General features: G+C 41.5%; 1 protein-coding gene across 10 annotated transcripts in view; it reads right to left on the minus strand.

The window, feature by feature from the left end:
• Nucleotides 1-22,883, minus strand: part of msi2b (musashi RNA-binding protein 2b) — a 456,405-nt gene that overhangs the window by 61,162 nt on the left and 372,360 nt on the right. The window lies entirely within an intron of this gene.

Below are 22,883 nucleotides of genomic sequence, written 5' to 3' on the forward strand. Positions count from 1 at the left end.
TGTTGTTTACTTGTTTAGTAACTTATGATTTATTTATTGTAACGTTATATTATGTTATTATAATTTTATGTATGCAGTATGTTTTATGTTATGATTTTATATTTTTATTTATTATTGCATATTTTCTTATTTCTTACTGGTCACCCCCCAGTGCTCATTGAAAAATGCCTACAGGCGATATGTACCCCCTGGTAAAATAAATAAACTGAAACCATGACAGACCCTGGCTTTTGGACTTGTTTCCGTGGACAGTCTGGATGGTCCTTTTCATATTTGGTCTGGAGCACACAGCATACATTTTTTCCAAAAAAAGACCTGAAATACTGATTCATCTGCCCACAGTACACATTTCCACTGTGTGATGGTGCGTCCCAGATGCCGCCAAGCCCAGAAAAGTCGACGGTGCTTCTAGACACGGTTAACAAAAGGCTTCCTTTTTGCACAGTAAAGTTTAACTGCCATTTGTGGATGTAACTCCATATTGTAGGACTTGAAAAAGGTTTGCTAAAGTAATCCCAAGCCCATGTGATTATATCAGCTGTAGATGAATGACGGTTCTTGATGCAGTGCCGTCTGAGGGATCAGAGATCACAGGTGTTCAGCTGAGGCTTGCCCCCTTGCCCTTTACACACCAAATTTCCTCTAGATTTCTTTAATCGTTGAATGATATTATGTACTGTAGAGGATGAAATACCCAAATCCCTTTGTAGCTTTCTTTCAGGACCATTGTTTTTAAACATTTCAATAATTTTGCTCACGCATTTGTTGACAACTGGAGATCCTGGGCCCATCTTTGCTCTTCAGAGACTAGGCCTTTCCTGGATATTGATTTTGTACCAAATCATGATTATAATCACCTGTTGACATCACAAGTTTCAAATCACATCATTATTTAATTGTTTTACCTCATTACTAGCCCCTGTCCCAGCAACTCTCGTAGGACCTACACACCACATTATCATCAATATCATGTTTTACATCAGAATCAGCAAGCTACTTGATCCTTAACACACCAGCGGGCTGAGTACACACCATTCATTGTGGATGTGGCACTGATGACAACATTTCTCTACACTGTTATCTTGTCTGATCACCCAGATACTGTCATGAAGTCAAAATGGCCATTCCATCCATCCATCCATCCATCCATCCATCCATCCATCCATCCATCCATCCATCATCTGTAGCTGCTTATCCTGTTCTACAGAGTTGCAGGCAAGCTGGAGCCTATCCCAGCTGACTATGGGCGAGAGGCGGGGTACACCCTGGACAAGTCACCAGGTCATTGCAGGGCTGGGACATAGAGACAGACAACCATTCACACTCACGGTCAATTTAGAGCCACCAATTAACCTAACCTGCATGTCTTTGGACTGTGGGGGAAACCGGAGCACCTGGAGGAAACCCACGCAGACACGGGGAGAACATGCAAACTCCACACAGAAAGGCCCTCGCCGGCCACAGGGCTCGAACCCAGGACCTTCTTGCTGTGAGGCGACAGTGCTAACCACTACACCACCGTGCCGCCCCCAAAATGGCCACTGTTGATTATTATTCTTATTTAATTTCTGTGTAAATATTTACAAGATAATTTCATGAGATTTACAGGGCAGCACCGACATCAATTAGGCAACACATTCAAACCCTGATATACTCAGGTCCCAAATAACAAGCGCTGATTTGTGATTGCAATTTGGATACACTGAATGAAAACTGGGAGGGTTCACAGATTATATACCGTACAAATCATCACTGCATGAAGTGCATCATGTGCAAACTAAGAAGATGAAACAACATGCAGTATAAATTACTACTTTTGTTTCTTATAGCCACTGTGAGCTCATACCTGTAAGAGATTTCCATAAGCGTTCAGTGAAACAGAAATTTGTCACATGCACAAAATCGTGTGTCGAGTGTAATGTAGAGATGTACTTACAAACAGTTCATGATTCAATTGAATGCAAAATGAAAGAGTGTATTTTCTAGTGAAGGCTACATCGGGGGCGGAGCCTTTTCTTACAAAGCCCCACAGTTATGGAACAGCCTTCCAAGTAGTGTTCGGGAATCAGACACAGTCTCAGTGTTTAAGTCTCGGCTGAAAACATATCTGTTTAGTCAAGCCTTGTGTTAATGGTGTTTATGAGGTAAAGAAGTAGATCTGGAGGGTCCTCAAACAGAGTGTTTTGGTAAACTGGGATGTATGGATGCTGTCAGTCCCCACTCGCTTGCTCACTCGAGTTTGTTGACAGTGTAGTGGCTGCTGCTTTATGTCCCGGGGCCCCATCATGCCTGTGTTACGTTCTGGCTCTCCCCTTTTAGTTATGCTGTCATAGTTAGTTGCCGGAGTCCCTGCTTGTACTCAGTGCAATATGTATATTGTTCCTACTTATTCAGGTGACACTGGGCATACCTAACAACCTGTGTTTTCTCCCCCCCCCAAAAAAAATCTGTCCCTCTGAGTTACATGTCGGTCCTGGGATTGAGATGCTGACCTCTTCTGCTCCTCAGACTTGCCTGATCCATCCTGGTGCCCTGTGTCTGGTTGGAGTCTCATCGCATCGCATCGCTCCTGTGGAGGACGGCCCCATGAGGACAGTTGAAAGTCACACTTGGAAGATGCTCTGGACACTTACAGTAATGCTTTTATGGCTGAGGACTGCAGTTGACTTGCTAACTTTAGGACTGCAGTTGTCATGAACAGTTTTGCACTCAAGTTTCCATCAATGAAGAGTTTATAACATCAACGAAACTGACTTCTCGTTAAAACTGTTAATGTTATAGTCATGCTGTCTGTTGTTGCCCAAATGAGGATGGGTTCCCTTTTGAGTCTGGTTCCTCTCGAGGTTTCTTCCTCATATCATCTGAGGGAGTTTTTCCTTGCCACCGTCGCCACAGGCTCGCTCATTGGGGATAGATTAGGGATAAAATTAGCTCATGTTTTAAGTCGTTCAAATTGTGTAAAGCTGCTTTGAGACAATGTTTATTTGCTAAAAGTGCTATACAAATAAACTTGACTTGACTTTCTGTTTAGATACATGTGAATAATTTTTTTTCCAGTCTCTATGCAAATGCTGATGTCACTGGGGGTGTGAACACAGTTAATGCCTAATATGAAACCAGTTTTGGCATGGTCATCTTAGTCATGGCTATCTCAATGATTCTGAGATACTGACATCATAATCTTTTTAAAATATGTCATTATTAAGACTTAGTTAATGGTATAAATTTGTTTTCAAATAGTGGAAATAGGATTCTATCGATATAATACTTATCTTTCATTTGTATTAATTTGCACACACTAAGATATCTTCAGGCTTCATAAATTAGATGCTAAATTAAACTGTGTGGAACCAAAATGCTTACTGAAAAGAAGGAATCCTTTCATTGTAGCTGCATTTACAATTAATTTCCTCATCAACATCATCAGCACTCATCACGCTATTGCCAGTGTACAGTAGCTAGTTGTAGGTCGAGTGATCCCAACTGATGCACCTTATCCTCCGTGTTCCTGTGTTAGGCTTCAGTGCCATCTGAGGACTATGTCAAGTAGACACCTGTGCAGTGGATCTAGCAAGCCCTAGGAAGAGATTAACTTAGTTGAATTGGGATTAATTAAGTGGGTTAATTAATAGACTATGCCAGCTCATTGTTTTGCATTTGCGGTGAAAGACACCACTCGGGAGAAACTTGGCAGCATCCAATCAATTTCATGGGGCTTTTATTACTGAAGAGATAAAGCCAATATTTAGCTTTCCATTTTTCTCTGTTTTTTCCAGTCGGTTTGCCCTGTCAGTGACTGTGCTCGACTGGGCTGCTGTGGCCTGGAGTGGGAACAAGGACACATCTGTTCCACCCTGCAGCCCTGGAGGGGAAGTTGTCCTCTCTCTCTCTCTGTCAGCTTTTCTTGAAAAGCCATTTTATCAGGTAAACAAATGTGATATATTCTGCATTTTGCTACTGGCTAACTTCATTCACATATTAATTATGACTGATAAGCAAACATGTTAACTTATGACTTTGAACACAACTTTTTGATTTTGTTTTTACAAAGTAATATTTCTCAGGAGTTTTAGCTCTTAGATGCGTTTATATATATATATTAGATGAATCTGACATCTTTTAAGAGAGCTTCTGTAGATGAATCTGACATCTTTTAAGAGAGCTTCTGAACATAAAGTGGTAAATAAATAAGGTTTTAATCTTTTTTATAATGTTTGCTGGAGAATGGGGCGGCACAGTGGTGTAGTGGTTAGCACTGTCGCCTCACAGCGAGACGGTCCTGGGCTTGAGCCCAGCGGCCGGTGAGGGCCTTTCTGTGTGGAGTTTGCATGTTCTCCCCGTGTCCGCGTGGGTTTCCTCCAGGTGCTCCGGTTTCCCCCACAGTCCAAAGACATGCAGGTTAGGTTAACTGGTGACTCTAAATTGACCGTAGGTGTGAATGTGAGTGTGAATGGTTGTCTGTGTCTATGTGTCAGCCCTGTGATGACCTGGCGACTTGTCCAGGGTGTACCCCGCCTTTCGCCCATAGTCAGCTGGGATAGGCTCCAGCTTGCCTGCGACCCTGTAGAACAGGATAAAGCGGCTACAGATGATGAGATGAGATGAAGACACTTCATGTCTTAAAGTAAAGATGGATGTAGTTTCTCTTTTTATTTGAGCGGTTCTTGACATAATATGGATTACTACAGTTGTGGAATAGGGCTGTTTACTGTATTTTTCTGATTTACTATTTACTGTTTGATCTCAAACACATTAAGAAGGCAAGAAATTGCACTAATTAACTTTTGACGAGGCACCCGTTAATTGAAAAGCGTTCCAGGTGACTACCTCATGAAGCTGGTTAAGACAATGCAGATAGTGTGCAAAGCGTCATCAAGGTAAACAGTGGCTACTTTGGAGAGTCTAAAATATTAAACATATTTTGTTTTTTAACACTGTTTTGTTTACCACAAAATTCCATATATGTTCCATGTTCTTTCATAAAAACCCAAATCAGAAAAAGTTGCGATAGCATGTTGAAATTGCAACTTAAACTGAAAACAAAGATTTGTAAATCATCTTTGACATTTTTTAAAAATCTTTAACTCTTTCACTCAGAACAATACAACAGCACATAATGTTTAACCTCATGAAATTTATTTATTTATTCATTTTAAATAAAAAACTTCAATTTTGATTCTTGTAACGCATTTTTAAAAAATGTTGGGACGGTAAAACATTTACCATTTTGTAATGTTGCCCATTCTTTCTCACAACACTTATACATATGAAATTATATATTATAATTCCTTATAGGGTAGTCACACTAGAGGCGGAATGAGCCGGAATGCCGTGGGAATGAAAATTCTTCGTATATTCCGGGATATTCGAAGTGCATTCTAAAAATTCTGACTGAGTGCATTCCAAACATTCGGGCCCATTCTTGTGGCCGGCCCGAATGTTTTGCTCATGCTCAAAACATTCAAGGTGCATTCGAAGAGGAGAAATATCAAATGGCATTAGGGTATTAGGCAGAAAAAGAAAATTACCAGTCAAAAATAATATTTAATATAATCCTGATGAGCGCCGCAGGCGCGAAGTCCCTCTAGGGGGGTCTGGGGGCATGCCCCCCCAGAAAATTTTTGAAATTTAGACTTCATTTCCTGCATTCTAGGACATTTTCAGGGTGAAATGGCGTGTAATTTTTGATCAGAAATATTGCATATTTTTACTTTGTATTTTTTTCAGTTTCACTCCTGAATGTATCAGATGTATGTATGGTGTTTGATTTGGTAACAAAAGTGAAAAGAAAATAAACAACAATGAACTGTATATAATCTTTTGATGTAGTTACAGTATTGAATAAAAAAAACCCCAACAGTATTCTATTTTACGTGGCACAAATTAAATCGCAGAATGTATGTCACTGACTGTCATCCATAAAATTTTGACCAAACTACTCAAAAATTAAAATTAACTTTGAAAGAACGGGAACTGAGTTTCTTTGGTTTACACAAAGATTACAGACGTCTAGGGGCCTGCAAGAATCGGTCTGCTGCTGCATCAAAGTCAAATTCCTGACGATCTAACTTTTCGTAGTTTTGTCTGATAAGCTGCTCCAGCCTAACTATACTTAATTTTGTTCTCAACTTGGTTTTGATCCTGTTCTGAACAGAAAAGACTCGCTCAGCCTCTGCATTGCCAACAAGCACACATATTGCCATTGACATGAGGTGAAACATGCTTGGATAGAGCCGCTGATTTGGCATGTTTGGACCTCCAAATATCTTCATCATGAGCTGAGTTGGTCTTGCAAAATGACCCTCTTCCTGCCATTCATCATCACCATCTGTTGAGAACCTGTTCTGGTATACTAGTCGCTTGAAGACAAGAAATTCTCCTCTTGCCTGTCTGAGGGTCGCTATCCCAATCGATCGGACGGCGACCCCCCCCCCCCCCACACACACACACACACGTGGGGGGGGGGGGGGGGGGGGGGGCGCGCCTCCGCGGCTGGAGGCTCGCAGGCGCCCGCTAGGCGCCTCCGTCCTCCTAAACCCAGATGCGCCTCGCACCTCTCAAGGCTCTCTCCCCCGACCTCCCAACACGCACCTCCCGCGTCACGCCGTGCGAACGCCTCGGCCCACCCCCCGCGGACGCGCGTGGCTGCCGGTGGATCCTTCCACTCTGGCTGCCCGCGCGCGCCCCGGACCGGGACGAGACGGGGTCGCGGCCACGGGCGCGAGAGGCTCAGGCTGAGGCCGGGGGTCGGAACGACGAGAGGTGAGGGGCCGCCTGAAGGGGAGGGCCCCCTCTCCCTTTTTCAAAAACCCCATCCGAACGCGACCTCAGATCAGACGAGACGACCCGCTGAATTTAAGCATATTACTAAGCGGAGGAAAAGAAACTAACCAGGATTCCCTCAGTAGCGGCGAGCGAAGAGGGAAGCGATGAAATATTCTGATTTTTCATTTCAAGTTTTCAGTATTTTTCGTATTAAACTGTGTTTCTTACGATTTGTAAATGATGGCGGAACATAACTGGATTTATCGGATGACATGTGGGAGTATTCATGTGCGAAAATTTTCGGCATTATTGTCCGTTTCAGTATCCGTCTGTGTGTATACTTGCCCGTTGAAATCGGCAATCGCCCGTCAAATTTACGGGTGGACGGGTCTCTGCCTAATACCTTAAACGGCATTTGAAGTTTATTCTACCTGCATTCTGACTGCATTCTAAATATTCTTATGGCATTCCAACAGCATTCGAAACATTCTGATCGCGTTCAAGGGAAAAATCGAAATGGCAAGCCACTTCAAATCCTGCCAGAATGTCCTGAATGTGCCTCAAATGAGCTGGAATGAATCTTGAGTGCATCTCGATGGCTGCCGGGATCTATTTTGATATTAAAATAGTTCAGCTGGAATGCACTTCGAATGCCCTCTGAATATTTCGATTGCTGCTCGAATACATCTCGAATGCAGTCGGAACGTCCCGATTGGCCCTCAAATGAGTCCGGACGTAATTCAGAACACCACCGAATCGCATAAAAACGCGGCTAGCTGCCGCTGGAACTTCAGTCTGCATTGAGGAGTCGCCTGCTCAACATCAACCTTTTGTCCATTGTTTTAAAAAGTTTAAAAAGTTTCCCAAGTTTCTCACGTCATGCTGCCAAGGTCAAGAACTCCACCACTGGCCACGGTCGGGTCTGATACCTTCTGGGTTTTCTCCTCCTAATGCTGCTTCTCCTAGCCTCCTCCACATCTCTTTCAAGCAGGTCTTGCTGGAGGACAGCAATCTGGAACAAAGCAACATGGTCCAGGGGGTCCATACTCTATGGTGTCTGGGTTGAGACTGATGAAAATGCTAGATTCGGCAGCGTTTTATACCCTATCTGGGACCATTCCGGTGGCATTCTTGGTACACTCGGGACATTCATGTTACATTCTAAGCACATTCGAAGTACATTCTAAGTATTCGAGCTGCATTCTCTTTGAATTCTTAGATGTTCGAAACATATTCGGCGGCTATTCCGGGAGTGTTCTGACTGCATTTGAGGTGAATTCGTACAGCATTCGAGGCAGCATCCTTCGGGTGGTATTTGGGCAGCAATCCAACCGCACTCGTACGGTATTCGAAGTGTATTTTTAATATTCTTACTGCATTCTAGGTATTCTTACTGTGTTCCAACTACATTTGAAAGCTAATACACCCGGAATGTGCAAGAATCATTCAAGGCGGGTTCGAAGCGCATTCTAAGTATTCGAATGGCATTCTTACAAAGCTGTAAGAATGTTGGTCAGTTTGAAATTCCCACTGGAATGTGGCATGAATTTGGAAAAAATTTTCATTCCGGTTGGTTCTGCTTGATTCCTGCTAATTCCGAATAAGTGTGACGGGGGCCTTAACTTGCAATGGTTTAGCATTCAGACCTAAGCTGTGCAATACATCTGAAGAATGGCTCAGTAAATATCAATTACACATCATTTAAACACTAAAAAAAAAAAATCCAAATGCTATGAGCTACGGTCTCCTCCATTTCAGGGACACTCAGGAAAAGCTTTATTGGTCGATTCATCCATTATGAAAGCCACTAGGAGAGGAATGGATTTTAAAAAAGGCAAGCTTTAAAGAGATAGAAGGCGGCTAATATAAAAGGAGGCAGCACAATCTCAACAAACCATCTTTTCATCCAGCAAAAGAGAGGTGAGTCATTCCTCTCTAGCAGAAGCTCTTGACTTGGATTGCTTTCAAGCAGGCCTTTCTGCCAAGCTATCAAAAAAAAGCTGCACCTGGGTGATGAGGATCCCCAATCCAAGAATGCAACAGTGCCATTCATGTGGAGTGAACTCAGCCATGTCAGAGCCTCATGTCTACATCTCCCCCTAATGAGCATGCTGATAGTAAAAGCAACACAGAACATGCCACTGCGCTGGCCATCACATCCCGGCAGGCTTCAGTCCTGGGAATTACATGCGTGAACACAGTGAGTTAATGATGACTGTAGAGGTTCGGCTCCTCTGAGAACATGGGTTTGAATTCAACAGTTTGACATTAATCACGTCGCTTGTGTGGTTAGGTCAATCACACATCCACTCAAGTAATTCACACACTAAGGGACTAGACAATTCCCTGTAAGTTCCACAGGAACTGTAGAATCTTTGGATAATGAAAGGTGAACTACAATTCAATGCAAAAGAGAAATCTACAATATACTTCTCAACAAGATGTAGTAGCCTCAATCAATACCGTCAGTATAGTCAGACAGGTTTTCAAAGAAAAAAACTACCATATATCAACATCACTTACAAGCAGGGTTTGATTAATAGCACATTTCACAGATCCATTTTTCAGAATGCATAAAGCATGATGAGAACTCAAAGGTGTATCCATCATCCCATGGGTATAGCAGACTCTACAATCTCAAAGCACTGCACTGTACTGTGTCGCACAAACAAGAGCAGTTCCTGATAATTAAGAGGATATACTGTGAATAATAAAACAAAAAAGGATTATGTGCTTAGACACACCTCAAAATATACCTAAGGAACCTTGGGTATTTAATGAGATAGGCATTGTGCACTTAATGAGATATGAGCAGAATTTATGTAAGGTTGGATAAGGTGCAAGGTTATAGAGGAGAGTGAAGAAGAAAACCCTGTGAGTGCTTCATGAGAGCCGAGAAAACTACTTAGCACGGAGCATGAAATGTTCAGGGCTAAAGGAATGTCTACCCATGCTAAAGAGTGACATATTGGTATAGTGAAGTTGGTAAATACTGTCAGTCATACAGTGGTGCTTGAAAGTTTGTGAACCCTTTAGAATTGTCTATATTTCTGCATAAATATGACCCAAAACATCATCAGAGTTTCACCCAAGTCCTAAAAGTAGATAAAGAGAACCCAGTTAAACAAATGAGACAAAAATATTATACTTGGTCATTTATTTATTTATTGAGGAAAATGATCCAATATTACATATCTGTGAGTGGCAAAAGTATGTGAACCTCTAAGATTAGCAGTTAATTTGAAGGTGAAATTAGAGTCAGGTGTTTTCAAGCAATGGGATGACAATCAGGTGTGAGTGGGCACCCTGTTTCATTTAAAGAACAGGGATCTATCAAAGTCTGATCTTCAGAACACATGTTTATGGAAGTGTATCATGGCACGAACAAAGGAGATTTCTGAGGACCCCAGAAAAAGCGTTGTTGATGCTCATCAGGCTGGAAAAGGTTGCAAAACCATCTCTAAAGAGTTTGGACTCCACCAATCCACAGTCAGACAGATTGTGTACAAATGGAGGAAATTCAAGACCATTGTTACCCTCCCCAGGAGTGGTCGACCAACAAAGATCACTCCAAGAGCAAGGCGTGTAATAGTCGGCGAGGTCACAAAGGACCCCAGGGTAACTTCTAAGCAACTGAAGGCCTCTCTCACATTGGCTAATGTTAATGTTCATGAGTCCACCATCAGGAGAACACTGAACAACAGTGGTGTGCATGGCAGGGTTGCAAGTAGAAAGCCACTGCTCTCCAAAAAGAACATTGTTGCTCATCTGCAGTTTGCTAAAGATCATGTGGACAAGCCAGAAGGCTATTGGAAAAATGTGTTGTGGAAGGATGAGACCAAAATAGAACTTTTTGGTTTAAATGAGGAGTGTTATGTTTGGAGAAAGGAAAACACTGCATTCCAGCATAAGAACCTTATCCTATCTATGAAACATGGTGGTGGTAGTATCATGGTTTGGGCCTGTTTTGCTGCATCTGGGCCAGGACGGCTTGCCATCATTGATGGAACAATAAATTCTGAATTATACCAGCCAATTCTAAAGGAAAATATCAGGACATCTGTCCACGAACTGAATCTCAAGAGAAGGCAGGTCATGCAGCAAGACAACGACCCTAAGCACACAAGTCATTCTACCAAAGAATGGTTAAAGAAGAATAAAGTTAATGTTTTGGAATGGCCAAGTCATAGTCCTGATCTTAATCCAATCGAAATGCTGTGGAAGGACCTGAAGCGAGCAGTTCATGTGAGGAAACCCACCAACATCCCAGAGTTGAAGCTGTTCTGTACGGAGGAATGGGCTAAAATTCCTCCAAGCCGGTGTGCAGGACTGATCAACAGTTACCAGAAACATTTAGTTGCAGTTATTGCTGCACAAGGGGGTCACACCAGATACTGAAAGCAAAGGTTCACATACTTTTGCCACTCACAGATATGTAATATTGGATCATTTTCCTCAATAAATAAATGACCAAGTATAATATTTTTGTCTCATTTGTTTAACTGGGTTCTCTTTATCTACTTTTAGGACTTATGTGAAAATCTGATGATGTTTTAGGTCATATTTATGCAGAAATATAGAAAATTCTAAAGGGTTCACAAACTTTCAAGCACCACTGTAATTGGCAGTAAAGACAGACGTACATAGGCGTCTATTACTTGGTTGAATTAAAATTGTTCATAAAAGGGTATTTGATTGCTTCTTTGACATTTTGATATTCTTTTCTCACTGAACATACTATCCCCATTTCCAAGAAAAATTAGGATATTTTCCTAAACGCAATAAAAACAAAAATCCATGATTTGCTAATTCATGTGAAGCTTTATTTAACTGACAAAAGTACAAAGAAAATATTTTCAATAGTATTACTGACCAATTTAATTGTATTTTGTAAATATAAACAAAAGTTAGAATTTGATGCCTGCAACGCACTCAAAAAAGTTGGGATGGAGGCATTATTACCCTTGTATTACATCACCTTTCCTTTAATAACACTTTTTAATCGTATGGGATCTGACGATACTAACTGTTGCATTTTTGCAACTGGAACTTTTGTCCATTCTTGCTTGATACAAGACTTCAGCTGCACAACAGTCCGTGGTTGCTGTTATTTGATTCTACGCTTCATGGTGCACCATACATTCCCAATAAAAGACAGATCTGGACTGGCAGCAGGCCAGTCAAGCACACACACTCTGTGTCTATGAACCCACACTGTTGTAGCCCATGCAGAATCAGGCCTGGCATTGCCCTGCCCAAATAAGCATGGACTTCCCGGGAAGAGATGTCGCCTTGATGAATATGTCTCTCTAAAATCCCAATATATGCCCCAACATATCAATGGTACCTTCTCCACACATGCAACTCACCCATGCCTTGATCACTGATGCCCCCATACTATCACAGATGCTGATTTTTGCATCTTTCTCTGATAACAAACTGGATGGTCGTGTTCACCTTTGGCACGGAGAACTCGACGTCCGGTTTTCCCAAAAACAAGCTGAAATGTGGAATCATCTGACTATAGCACACGGTTCCACTGTCTTTCAGTCCATCTGAGATGAGTTCAGGCCCAGAGAAATCAGCGGTGTTTCTGTATAGAATTGATGAATGGCTTCCTCTTTGCGTAATGCAGTTTCAGGTTGCATTTCTGGATGCAGCGGAGGACTGTGTTAAGTGACAATGGTTTTCCGAAGTGCTCCCGAGCCCATGTGGCTATATTTGTCACATTAGCATGACGGTTTCTCAGGCAGTGCTGTCTGAGGGCTCGAAGGTCACACACATTCAACAGTGGTTTCTGACCTTACCCTTTGCGCACTGAGATGCCTCCAAATTCCCTGAATCTTTTCACAAGATTATGCGTTGAGAAATGTTCTTTTTGAATTGACTAACAATTCTCTCACAAATTTTGGCACAAAGGGTTGAGTCACGACCCATCCTTGCTTGCAAAGACTGAGCCTTTGGTGCTGCTCTTTTTATACCCAATCATGATACCGTCACCTGTTACCAATTAACCTGCTTATTGTGGAATCTTCCAAAATGGTGTTACTTGAATAAACTATAAACTTTTCAGTATTATTTTGCCCTCTGTCCCAACTTTTTTTTTTTTTTGAGTGTATTGCAGGTATCAAATTCTAACTTCGTTCATATTTATAAAATACAATTAAGTCGGTGAGTAAAACTATCAACAATCTTTTCTTTGTACTTTTGTCAGTTAAATAAAGTTTCACGTGAATTAACGTGATCACAGATTTTTGTTTTTATTTCATTTTAGAAAATATCCAAACTTTTCTGGAAATGGGGTTAGGACTTTGTTCAAAGTCACATTAATAAGAAATTAAACATCAAATTAATGGAGACAGCAAACACACACAACAAACCTTTGATCACTCACTCAGCTCATTTAGTTATGACAGCATGATGGTGGTGAAGCTTTGGAACTTTATTTCTTCGAACAGAGGGCTTCTCCGAGTTTAGCAAGTGACGTCAAATCAACATGGCTGCTTCCAGCATCAGCAGTAAACAAAGTCGCACCTTTTACCTTTAATGAGTTATCCTGAATATACAAGTATTAGCTTTAGATCAATACATACTGACATATCCATCCAGCCATCCATCCATTATCTGTAGCCGCCTATCCTGTTCTACAGGGTCGCAGGCAAGCTGGAGCCTACATACAGACATATTTGCTTGTTAAACCTGTACTATTGAATATACAAATGACTATTACCAGGAGGAAAATATATATCACTCATTACAGTTAGCTGGCTCGCTTGTTGATCACAAAAAACAACCATGGAGTCATCCATGTTTTTTTTCCCCTCCTATTTTGTAGTTGGAACATACGGAAGCTGAGAAAAGCCATGTTTGCAAAATTTTTATTGCCATTTTCTTATGATAACGAGAAAATTACTGCATTATCCTGAGATAACAAAGCTCGTTTTCTCATAAGTTAATTATTTCTGAATTATCATTAATTCTTAACAGTATTATTTTCATTGAACATTTATTCATTGTGTGTTATGTGACCTAGTTATTTATATCTTTTTATTTATTCATGTATTTATTTTTCATTCATTCATGATCAGTAGTGGAGACGGGCGGTGTGCACAAAGGGCAGGGACTTAATCAGCACGAGCTTATGACCCACGCTTTCTGGGAATTCCTCATGGGAAATAATTGCACTCCCCAGTCCCAATCATGAATGGGGTTCAGCAGATTGCCCGTGCCTCTCAGCGTAAAGTAGGCACACGCTGATCCGACCATTGTGGTGCGTGTGCAGCCCCGGACATCTAAAAGTATCACACATGATTTCACATTCATTCAGTCTGTTAATAATGAATGAATGAAAAAATAAATAAATTGAAATAAAAATACATAACTAACAACATAAAACAAAATGAATAAACATTAAATAAAAATAAATAAATTAATAATAATTCAAAAATAACCCATCATCATGAGAAAATGAGCTTTGTTATCTTGAGATAACAAGAAAAATGCTTACATTATCACAAGAAAACGCATGAAAAAAATAATTGCCAGCATGGCTGTACTCAGCTTCCATAGGAAGGCATGGCGGTTGAGGCACGTCATTCTGAGATCCAACTTTACACTTCCGAGGTAAGTCGAATGCAGCATTGGTCTCACTGCACTGCTATCAGGGGGCAGTCGAATGGCATTGCGATTAACATAGGAAACTGCGAACCAAAGTGAGAATAGATACAAGATGTTTAAATGAAAAAAAAAAATCAACTCAGAATTTCATTTAAAAAATATTGCCGCTGACAGTCACATGTTAATTATAAAGATTAAAATGCAGGTTGTTCAGGGTTTGTGTGTTGTGCTGTAACACTGAAGCTAATGTGTGTTAAAATTGACACGTCGTCAGTCCTTAGTTCAGTCTGAACTTGTACTTCATTACACAGAGACTTCATAAGACCAGAGAAGAAATACATGCCTTCTCCACTTGTGTCCTCCATTTTGGTGTGAACTGAGGTGCAATCCTATGATGCAAATAAAGTCAGGACAGACACGAGTCTTCTCCACAGGCAGCTGCATGTCTCATTTTACTCGATGTCACCTCCTTGACTACAGCAATTACCAGACAGATGAGTAGCATCTCTCTGGCTGAGAGACATGAGGATTAACCTAGAGGGCAGGGGAAAGTCATCCTTTCTTCATCCCACTATCTAAGAGAGCTCATTTAAGGAGACTGGACTTGTCCTTGGTGGGGAAAATTGAGGAAGCTAAAGCCACATCTGGTTTCAGAGCAACAAGTCAAGCAGGAAACAAATGTTGGTAACAGTACACATGTTAAAACAATCTTATGAAGACATGGATGAGAACGAGCAATTGTGGAAGAAACGAGATAGAACTCGACACCAACGGCGTCAATGGGGATGCCTCCGCCTGGTAGACTACACGCCTTAAGTTGTGATTTGGGGATGGACATTTGACCTCACAGTAATCTTGACCTGTGACCTTTTAACCTCAAAATCTAATCAGTTCATGTTTTTCCCCAAATGGTGAAAGTTTGGTGAAATTCCTTTCACTTGCCTTGGAGATATTGTGTTCACAAGGTTTTCGGACAGACATTTGACCTCAGAGTGACCTTGACCTTAGACCTTTTGATCTCAAAATCTAATCATTTCATCTTTGTCCCAAAGTGCACAAATCGTGAAAGTTTGGTGAAATTCCTTTCATTAGTCTTTGAGATATGGCGTTCACAAGGTTTGGGGATGGACATTTGACCTCACAGTAATCTTGACCTGTGACCTTTTAACCTCAAAATCTAATCAGTTCATGTTTGTCCCAAAGCGCACAAATGGTGAAAGTTTGGTAAAATTCCTTTCATTAGCCTTTGAGATATCGTGTTCACAAGGTTTCGGGATGGACGCGCACACGGACGGACGCACGGACAACCCGAAAACATAATGCCTCCTGCACCTTAAGGTGGCGGAGGCATAAAAAAAGAGTTTAAGGCAGAAGTAGGTATCCTGTTTTCTCCCCGATACATCTTAAAATAAAAAGAAATTTTTAAAAATCCACCATATTAAAAAAAAAAAATAGCCTAAATGAGGCTGTAGCTCATACCGGCCACTGTTGTTGCGTGCGAGTTTGAAATCTGATCAATCCTGTGGGAGGAGCAGCAATTTTTGTGAAATTGCATATGACCCCTGTGTAGCCGCATCCATGGCAGGTGGCGCCACCTGGTGAACAATTCTTGTTGGAATATGCCTTTAGAGTCTTCTGGGTAAGTTTCAGTGAAAATGCCCTAGCAGTTTATGAAGAGTAGTGTTTGGTGTTATGAGTCACCCAAAAATTTCAAACGCCCATAAAATGTTAAATATGACAGGTGGCGCCACCATGTTAAATATGACAGGTGTAGCTGCATCCATGGCAGGTGGTGCCACCTGGTGAACAATTCTTGTTGGAATATGTCTTCAGAGTCTTCTGGGTGAGTTTCAGTGAAAACGTGCTAGCAGTTAAAATTACCACCATCTTGGTAACTTTTATACATACCAACCTGGGGAACGTTCCACGAGTTTGATCAAAACCTGATCACTCCTGTAGGAGGAGTAGCGATTTTTGTGAAATTGCACCTGACCCCTCTGTAGCCTCATCCATGGTAGGTGGCACCACCTGGTGAACAATTCTTGTTGGAATATGCCTTTAGAGTGTTCTGGGTGAGTTTCAGTGAAAACGTCCCTGCAGTTTACGAAGAGTAGCGTTTAATGTGATGAGTCACCCAAAAATTTCAGACACCCATAAAATCGTATATATGTAAGGTGGCGCCACCATCTTGACAACTTTTATGCACACCCACCTGGGGAACATTGTTTGTGAGTTTGATCGAAATCTGATCAATCCTGTAGGAGGAGTAGCGATTTTTGTAAATTGTGGATGGACAACAGGTGGACGATGCATTACCGCATAAGCTCATCCAGCCTGGCCTATGGCCAGATGAGCTAAAAACTAAATTTACATGTATCCTGTAACAGGAAAACACAGGCCAAGAGAAGTTGAGTGTTGTGGGGCAAATACATTTATTCTAATTTTATTATTATTATTATTATTATTATGGGTGGCACGGTGGTGTAGTGGTCAGCGTTGTCGCCTCACAGCAAGAAGGTCCGGGTTCGAGCCCCGTGGCCGGTGAGGGCCTTTCTGTGCGGAGTTTGCATGTACTCCCCGTGTCCGCATGGGTTTCCTCCAGGTGCTCCAGTTTCCCCCACAGTCCAAAGACATGCAGGTTAGGCTAACTGGTGACTCTAAATTGACCGTAGGTGTGAATGTGAGTGTGAATGGTTGTCTGTGTCTATGTGTCAGCCCTGTGATGACCTGGCGACTTGTCCAGGGTGTACCCCGCCTTTCGCCCGTAGTCAGCTGGGATAGGCTCCAGCTTGCCTGCGACCCTGTAGAACAGGATAAAGTGGCTAGAGAAGATGAGATGAGATTATTATTATTATTAATGACAGTATACTGCATTATGCAGTACATTATGTTCAGAAAAGGAAGTGCAAACATTTAAACGATATGATTTAGGTTTTCTTCACTATTGATCTTTGCATCCATTATTTGACCATTTTTGTTACTTGTGAACAATGAAAGAATATTTGTGAAATGTTTCTTACAATAAATTACACTTCTTTAACTTCCTCAGGGTATGCGAACTATTACACTGAACTGCAAGTACAAGTCACAGCATGACATGCAGCTAAAGTGTAGAACAGAATCTGCTGTGTTTTCAAAGTGATTCAGATGGTAATTAAAGCTGCACCAGTTTGATGTATTCTGCCGCTTGGGATCTGTTGATGAGTAAGCATAAACCCGAGGGTGTATATCAGACAGGAAACTTCAGAGACTGTTCGCAGCATCTCTATGAGACCATTTCCACACTGACCTGTGCTCCCACTTGTGCTCTGTCCTCATGTAATTATACAACAGCTGCTTGAGACCAGTTAATGAAAGCCCTGAATTTCCCAGCAGGAGTTCTTTTTGAATGGATTTGTGTGTTTGTGCATGTACTATGTCTGAGTGCCTTCATTGTGTCCGGCAGTGAAACCATAGCTTTGAGCCTGTAACATGCTGAATGTGCTTGCTGCATGCTTACTGTTTTATAAGCAGTCTTTTCAATTACAACTAATTTGGATGAAGAACATGGTGACGTGTCACAGCTGCTGGCGACACCTCTGTTATCCTCTTTTCCTTCTTCTCTCTCTCCAGTGAATGTATGAATGAAACCTCTCCCCATTTCTTTCCTCTACATCAATGGTTCCCAAACTTTTTAGGTCATACAACTTACGATTGAAAGAGATCAAAATGACCTCGACACTCATATGAAACTGATCAACAATGTTTAAAAAATAGGAAACAAAATGCATAGCAGAAGCTGCAGAACAAAGAATTTTGAGGGTGATTACAGGATTAGGCCTGACACAGCAACAGATTTACAGTGACATTAAATATTTACATCAAGTTTAATAATACGTAAAAATAATTTATTGCGGTGGCACGGTGGTGTAGTGGTTAGCGCTGTCGCCTCACAGCAAGAAGGTGCGGGTTCGAGCCCCGTGGCCGGCGAGGGCCTTTCTGTGCGGAGTTTGCATGTTCTCCCCGTGTCCGCGTGGGTTTCCTCCGGGTGCTCTGGTTTCCCCCACAGTCCAAAGACATGCAGGTTAGGTTAACTGGTGACTCTAAATTGACCGTGAGTGTGAATGGTTGTCTGTGTCTATGTGTCGGCCCTGTGATGACCTGGCGACTTGTCCAGGGTGTACCCCGCCTTTCGCCCGTAGTCAGCTGGGATAGGCTCCAGCTTGCCTGCGACCCTGTAGGACAGGATAAAGCGGCTACAGATAATGAGATGAGATGAATAATTTATTGCTATTTATATGGCGGTTTTCCCAATTTTACCCAACTGTACGTTTGCACATATACTAGTACTTAGCTAGCCACAGATGGCACGGTGGTGTAGTGGTTAGCACCGTCACCTCAAGGCAAGATGGTCCCGGGTTCGAACCTCGTGGCCGATGGGGGCCTTTCTGTATGGGGTTTGTGTTTTTTCCCCGTGTCTGCATGGGTTTCCTCCAGGTGCTCTGGTTTCCCCACAGTTCAAAGACATAAGGATTAGGAAAAATACCCAGCCACTGGGGTTGCACAAGATAGTGCATACTTGATGCCAGTCCCAGGCCCAGATACACTGGGGAGGGTTGCGTCAGGAAGGGCATCCGGTGTAAAACCTAAGCCTAATCAAATATGCAGAACAGATCTGCTGTGGCAACCCCTAATGGGAGCAGCCAGAAGAAGTAGTAGTAGTATATTTGCACATACGCTAGTACTTAGCTAGCTACAAGCTAGGCTAACTACCGGTAATGACAGGCAATGGCTACAAAGCTGGATAACTCCACAAATATCATAAACTTGAAATGTTATAATAGTTTAAATGAATGCAAAAAAAAAAAACACTTCAAACATAATTTTAAAAATTATTCTTTGTAATTTCCGCCATTACAAATACCACACTTTGGGAAACCTAGCTCTAAATACCACTTTTTCTCCAGCCATCGTATGATACTATCTGCATCCAGCAGTGAAAGACTCGTATCATAACCTGTTTCAACAAGTAACAAACCACCAACATCTACCATCTCTATTTCCTCCTTCTCTACAGCAATGTTGAAAGCTGCAGGTTTATTTGTTTGTTTGTTTGTTTGTTTGTGTTCCAATTTCCTTCGAGCCCCAAGCGTGTTATCTGTCCAGCAGGTTAGCGAGGACTGGAGGGGGGGAGATAAGGTGCGCAGACAGGGGCCTGTCCTTGACAGCCTCTCTGTTTGCATAACTGATTGGGCCCTAATCAAAAGTGAAGCACCAATTCCAGCTCTCTCTCCTATTCTCTACAAGGAGGAAAGTGAGAAGGAATGGAGGAGTGGAAGCTAAAAGACAGGGTTATTATACACCTCTGAGCGCTTTTGGGCTTGGAAAGGCTGTGACCTTGACTACACTCAATCCTTCAGCTCTCATCAGCACGGGCCGTGTCCAACGGCGCAAATCAAGGCCGAACAGAGATGAGACAATTCAGTCTGCAGAAATAGAGAGGAACGGCCATGTAATGTGGGGCAAAATCAAAACCTACGCATGAAGAAGGCGAGGCTAAATTGTATGGGCAAGATAAAATAAAGATGCAATTATTAAATAGGGAATAGATAGCTGCATTTTCCGTCACAAAAACCGGACCAGCTGCTGCATTCTCCTTTACCTGGCACATCCAGCAGGCAATAACCTTCAATGCTTTATTATATTCTAAAAACGCTATGTTAGTGTGTCCTCATCAGTAGGACGTGACACAACACTGTTTTAATAATGTCAGAAAACAAGTATGAAAGGTTATTTTCATGATCAAACCATTACATCCTGATTAACACTGACAGTGGAAGAGACCTACAGACTTGATCTCAGGTTATTCTTACAGGGTAAGACTGCACACACTTCACACACAAACAGCACTTTTTTCTGTGACCTGTTACAAATGCAGTCACCTGTGGAGATTAGAAGGAGTGCCTTGAAAAATATTACCTTCCTTCTATTCAACAGTCAATTTGAACCTGCACTGCAGTTGTGCGTCTGGTAAATCCCCAGCTGCTACAAGTTGTCTGGAAAAAGCTCATTCGCCCTACAAGTTTAACACCAAGGTCAGTGACAATATGTGAAATGGACGAGATGGAGGGCTTCATTCTGAGTGGCACCGGGAAAGATAATTTTACAAGGAAAGACGGAGGATTAAAGGAAAGCGAGAAGGCTCTCTTTTCTAGCTATGAAACCACAGGTGATGGTGAAGTAGCTAACTCTCTGATGAGTCATCAGCATAAAATACAAGTCAGAGCTGAAAAGCAGAACAGTAGAGAGCCTCACTCAACACCTCCATGGGGTCAATATCTCCTCTAAAATTACACATTCAATACATCCTAGATTGGAAACATTTAGACCAACTCCAGAAGAACATAATGTTTGAACATGGCAATCATTTTCCCCCAACAGACATGGGTATTAGAAGGCTTCTTCTAGGAGATGTGACTGAGAAAAGACCACAATGTGCAGTCCAATACTAAGCTAAGCCTACTGACAGAAGACGTAAAAGCTAGGCTAATGCTAACTGAAAGAAAGAGAGAGAGAGAGAGAGAGGCAGGCCTTCATGCACATTTTAATCCCCAACTCCAGGCTTAGTCACAGCAGAGCCTTCTCAAGTGCCTGCCAATTCATGCCTGCTCATTATCCCTTCCCTCCCTCATTTATCTATCCAGCACAGCTCGGGAACAATCTGTCTCTCCACCAAGTCCTTTTAAGACACTTGTTTGAGGTTTATTGCACCCTGGCATCAAAGTAATACAGCCGTGTACTTTAAAAAGCAGCTATCGACTATCTTTACACAGCAATGGTAGCATATGCAGTTTAGCTTTTGAAGTTGCCCATGAGGTCCTTTCAACTACAAGAAGCCTGTCTGAAAAATTTTTTTTAAATGTTTTTAAACGGTTTAAAATGTTTTACTTGTACTTACTGATTGATAAGAACAAAATGCACTTATTATTCGATGATTTATTATCAGAGCATTTTAGGTGGTGAGCTTGTTTCCCAATGGGAATGGACAAACAGAAAAGAACATCCCATGCATCAAGCACCACATCATCCCAGCAGCTAACTGTCTTCCTGGGTCCGGCTGTTCAAAACCTGGTTATCTTTTAACCAATGGTTGAATCACTATTTAACATTATGTTAAATATAACCTAAAACTGTGTTAAAGTTAACCAAGTGGTTAAAGTTAACGCACCTCCCAGCCTCCATTATCTTTTCACCAAGTGGTTATGTAAACCATACCTGTCAACCTTCCCGTTTTTCCCGGGAAATCCCTTATTTTTACTTATTTCCCGCTGTCTTCCCGTTTTTTTTATTTTCCCGAAAATATCCCGTATTGTCACATTATATAAAAGTCCCGTATTTTCACAATATAAAAAAGTCGGTAGGTCCAGAATTCATGACGCGCCTCTGACAGGAGTTTACAGCAGGAAGTCGGGCCATGAATTCACGTCCCCGCCCTCTCAGGCATCAGTAATTACAGAACTCCGTCCAGAGGCGAGGCTGAACAAGTGACTAGGTCCAGTGTTGCCAGATTGGTCGGTTTCCCACCCAAGTTGGGCGGTTTCAAGTGCATTTTGGCAGGTTTTGAACATATTTTGGGCTGGAAAACGTCAGAAGTATCTGGCAACACTGATTAGGTCTGAGGTGAAGATGGCGATGCTAATAGCTAAGAAAAACATTAGCCTCTCTTTCTTTGATGATTTCAACAAGTGCGTGGCTGGAATGTTCCCAGACTCTTCCATCGCAAAGAAATTTTCCATGGGGAAAACGAAAGCCTCCCAAATAATCAAAGGTAAGCTACACATGTTTACATTAAGTATGTCCTGGCTAAGACCTCATAAATAGCCTAGTGTAAACTAATTGGTGTATTAACTGTTTTATCCACTCATTGTCTATTTTATTTTCTATCTGAAACTTACCCATTTTAAATCACTCTTGGTTTAATATCTTATATTACTCTGTCTTTATTACATCTAGTTTCTCTTTATTACATCTATCTATCTATCTATCTATCTATCTATCTATCTATCTATCTATCTATCTATCTATCTATCTATCTATCTATCTATCTATCTATCTATCTATCTATCTATCTATCTATCTATCTATCTATCTATCTATCTATCTATCTAGTGTTCCGAGGCCATGACTATGGTAAAACCATAATAAATTGCAATGGAATTGAATTTATTGACTGGTTATATAATGACCTTTCTTATTTTAACATAAGATACGTATTTTAGCCCTTAATTTGGGAAATAACTGGTACCATTGAAAGCAAATAAAAATAAATATATAGTTTATTCACAAATGCACTCTATAAACCATAAGCATATTGAGTTTGGGTCTTGGCTATCACCAACATGCACCAGAGTACAGGAAATCACAAATACTAGATAGAAAATTGCCCCCCATTCAACTACACACCCACTTTTGGTGAAGGGTATGACTTTCCGAAATTTTCCCTTATTTTGAGTTAAAAATCT

The sequence above is a fragment of the Neoarius graeffei genome, chromosome 17, assembly GCF_027579695.1.
Source record: "Neoarius graeffei isolate fNeoGra1 chromosome 17, fNeoGra1.pri, whole genome shotgun sequence".
NCBI lineage: Eukaryota > Metazoa > Chordata > Actinopteri > Siluriformes > Ariidae > Neoarius > Neoarius graeffei.